Here is a 3,919-nt window from a genome sequence, read left to right as displayed (position 1 = left end):
GCAATGAGATTGAGGCAGCCTAGCAAAAACTAATGTAGATATTAACTATCTATGTCTTCTTCCACTCTTTTTTTTCTAGAGACTTATCTAGTCCTTAATTTTCTTTTCTACTGGGCAAAGAAATAATAGATGAATTAGAAGGCAGGCAAAATAATTAGAGTCTACTTTTTCTTTGTTTCTTTAAACTGGTACAAGTTTCTAGGCACTGAAGACATGCAGATGTTTTCACACTATTTCATAATTAACAAGTAGCTGGACCAAATAGCTAATACATCTCTCTCCTTTTTTTTCCCCGCTCACAAAGTGCCCCTTGACCTGAACTAGAGTTGAGGGAGTTTTACAATAGGACTTAAATGTCCAAACATTATTTTTCAATCTTAGGAATGATATATAAGACTGATAATTATAACCAAAGCTCAAAATGTAGCAAAATGCATTGTGGAAATGAATGTGTGGTAGGGCTAGGATAGCATCAGAGACTTTGGATGGCTAATCTTCTAATAAGTAAATGCACATGTGCAGAATAGTTTTCTTTTAGTTCTGTGTATTTTTTTAGAATGTTAATTCTCCATAATGTTTTCTTAGCATAATTTTTTTTGATCCACTGCATAAAAGTAACAAATATTCTTTTTAAGTCAAAGTAAACCATTTGACTTTTCTACAGCATATCTGTATCCTTGCCACCTTCTAAGGACTGACTACAGAAATATCCATCATTTAATTAAATAGTCCTTATACAATGATAGCAACTGTTAATCCCGGTTAGTGACTGGGAGGCTCACTATACCAGACCTAGTCCCATAATTATCTCGCCACGAGACCATTAACCAACTATACTCTTTTTCAGTCTAAAATACTGAAAGCCCTTTGTATTACTGACAACATCATGCAGTTTTTCTCTTGGTTAGAGAGAGCTTCACCTGCTGAGAAATGGCCAGATCATAAGCAGAAGTCTAACTTAAAACCATGGGTAGCGATTTCCTTTTTAGTTCATACAAATAAATTATTTAGTTGTGTGTCTGTGTAAGCCTACTGGTTATTTGAATGTTATTTAAACCTTGGGGGAAAACTGCACTATACACATATATAAATGTATATGTGTGTGTGTGTGTGTGTGTGTGTGTCTGTGTCTGTGAATTAACTAGCCCACACATGTAGGGGGAGGTGAGGATCACCCTGCTTTTTTATGTTATTTAAAAACCATATTTTCAGAAGTTTATTTCTTTGCCATCGGAGTAAATAATTATTCATCTCAGGCCAGTAGGGGAATGTTTATTTTCAGGCTTGGGTTAAAACATTAGCCAATAAGGGTTAGAGAAATGGACACTTTTTTCCAGATAATTTTACGGTGGAAAACTTCTCTTATTGGCTACAGCATACTCATCCTCATACATGACCAATTGTTTAAGAGCGGGCATCTTAATTGCTCATTAATTCCCTAATTAATTGGCAGAAGCCAATGTTAATGTGATTTAAAGAATTGCATTTGCCCCTGGGATTTATTTGGGCTTACCCAAGGGAGTTAATTAGGCAGAGAGCTCAAATTATATCTAATCTTTCAACTTTCTAGGCAGCAGTTAGGTTCCCTTCTGAGGCTCTGTGCTCTCATGAAGCACTCCTAGGACAGATAGAGGTATCTAAGTAGCCCATAGAGCACACCACTCAAGAGCCATCATACCTCTTCTTGTGACACTAATGGTTCCTTGTCATCCACTTCATGAGGCAAAACCTCCACTCTGTGGATTTCAAGGCCTACCTCTGCCATGGTCTATGATCCTTAAATGCATCCACCTATGTGTCTGATCTAGGCCCTCCATTCCACACAGATTAATTTGCACATTTACATAACCATCCCTATTCTGCAGCCCACTTTTCCTGTACACTTCTTCTCCCCACTTAGCTTTTCTGTATCCCTTTGCCTCATTTTAAATTGAATTCCTACTTTTCCTTTGTCTCTAATGTTATCAAGCTTTGGCCATTTCCTGGTATGTGTCAGACCCCGCCCCTCCCCACATGTTTCCTCCATTCCACTGCCTCAGCTCATCTCCTGTCACTTCCTGTTACATCCTCCCCTTGGTTGCAGGTTCACAGAACCACTTGAAGTTCTCAAAATATATCTTGCTTCTTTACATCTCTACATTTTCACTTATACCTTTTTGCACCTCTAAAAGTTAAGGTTTCTGATTTATGAAGGTTAATTTGGAACTTTGCTTTCTGTTCTTCCTTAGTCTTTGACCTTCCAATTTTAACCTTCCTAATACTTGATAATAAATACTAGAAACTAGCATCTCAGTTTCCCAGAACTTTGCCAGATGCACAATAGAGAGTTCTCATGAAATGCAGGTAGAATTTAATGACTTAAATCCCCAATGGATTTCAAGTTCCTTAAAAGCAGGAGCTATATCTTACTTATCTTTCAATCTTCAACATCCAGTCTAGTGTTGGGTCCAGAGTTGGTATGAGTGGATTATTGGAAGGAAGGAAAAGAATGGTAATTGTGGCTAATGGACTTTCAATTTTGGTATACTTCAATAAATTACTATCATTTCTAAATTTATAGCTTTTGGAGATCATGCCCATGCTTCATTATTTGCTTTCTTACTAAATGTATTGATAGCAAATTTGCTCAATAGATACCACCTACCAAAAAAAAAAAAAGAGGCAAAGCTGGAATATCTCAGACACTTCTCAAGTTTTCTAGAGTGGATATAGGTTTGTTTTTTTAAATAATTAGGATATAAATAAAATTGTCCTATTTGTCTCTGGCTCTCACACTCTACATTTATGATAGATTAACCATAAAAAGAAGGTAACTCATTTCAGTCTCATCTCTTACTGTTTTCCCTAAAAAATCTCAGATAATTGAGAGCACTGAGCGTACTTAATTTTGAATTGTTATACTCTAAACTCTCCACATAACTACCAGAAACTTCATTTTGCATCATAAATGTCACACAAAAAAACCACAATGATTTATTTCAATTTCTGACAAATATATTCAATTTTATTTGAAAAATATTCCATTTTAAAAACTGACCCTAGCCCCTGTGCGACTGAGACGTGGAGCAGCCGTCTTCGGTCTCCTGCGCAGACTACGTGGCCTAGCGTCCCAGTCCCTGCCGTCCGTGTGCCGAGGCCTGCGTGGGGTCGCCGCCAAGGTTCCCACCACCCCACAAAAAACAGCATGGATGGTAGCCGTCTTCTTGAACGGCTCACTCGTGGGCCCCATAACTACTACCAGTGCCACCTGGGCTCCACTTCCAGGAACAGCTCCTGTGGAAGTGCCAAGTACCCTGCGGAAGCCGACCCGGGAACATGGTGGGCTAGCTTCTTTTTCGACAAATCCACATTCCCATTCATGGCCATAGTGCTGGAGTCCCCAGAGCACCAGGAACCTGCCCAGGCCTCCACCGGCACGATCTCCCCTGACCTGGCTTGGGAAGCCACGGGGAAGCAGCAGCCTGGCGGGTAGCCAGGCAAAACCAACTGCAGGCCTCTGTCCTCAGCGGCTACCACCAGCTGCCAGGCTTTCTTCCAAGGCTCTAGGCTCATCAGAGGCCCCCCCCTCTCCTTTCTGAGACTAAACAGGCTACAGCCAGAGGAAGCCCGTTTGGGTTCTTTAATAGCAAAATAGCACACCACCAAAGAGGAAAGTTAGAGGACCCCACTCTACCATTTAAGCCACACAAGAGCCTTTCTGACACTCCATAACCCTGTGGCTTGTACCAAATGGGAAATAAACTGCGAGCAGCCAGGGGAAAAAAAAAAAAAATTAACCCTAAAATCAAAAATAAAGAAATCAACTGTTCCAAGAAAAGGAAAAGCTTCAGGAGAAGGGGACAGTGTTTTATTATATCTTGACTATAATAATGTTCATGGAGTTCCTGTTGTGGCGCAGTAGTTAACAAATCCGACTAGA

General features: G+C 39.9%; 1 pseudogene; it reads left to right on the top strand.

Moving 5' to 3' along the window:
• The first annotated feature begins 3,188 nt into the window (after positions 1–3,188).
• LOC146397724 (pancreatic progenitor cell differentiation and proliferation factor pseudogene) lies at positions 3,189–3,472 on the top strand (annotated as a pseudogene).
• The last annotated feature ends 447 nt before the right edge of the window (positions 3,473–3,919 follow it).

Source organism: Sus scrofa, chromosome 13 (genome assembly GCF_054392235.1).
Source record: "Sus scrofa isolate SSC_HxYL_T2T_F1_AM1 chromosome 13, Sscrofa_HxYL_maternal_Yorkshire_Landrace_v2.0, whole genome shotgun sequence".
NCBI classification, from domain to species: domain Eukaryota; kingdom Metazoa; phylum Chordata; class Mammalia; order Artiodactyla; family Suidae; genus Sus; species Sus scrofa.
The sequence above is the reverse complement of the archived record's forward strand: the minus strand, read 5'-3'. Positions and strand labels throughout refer to the sequence as shown.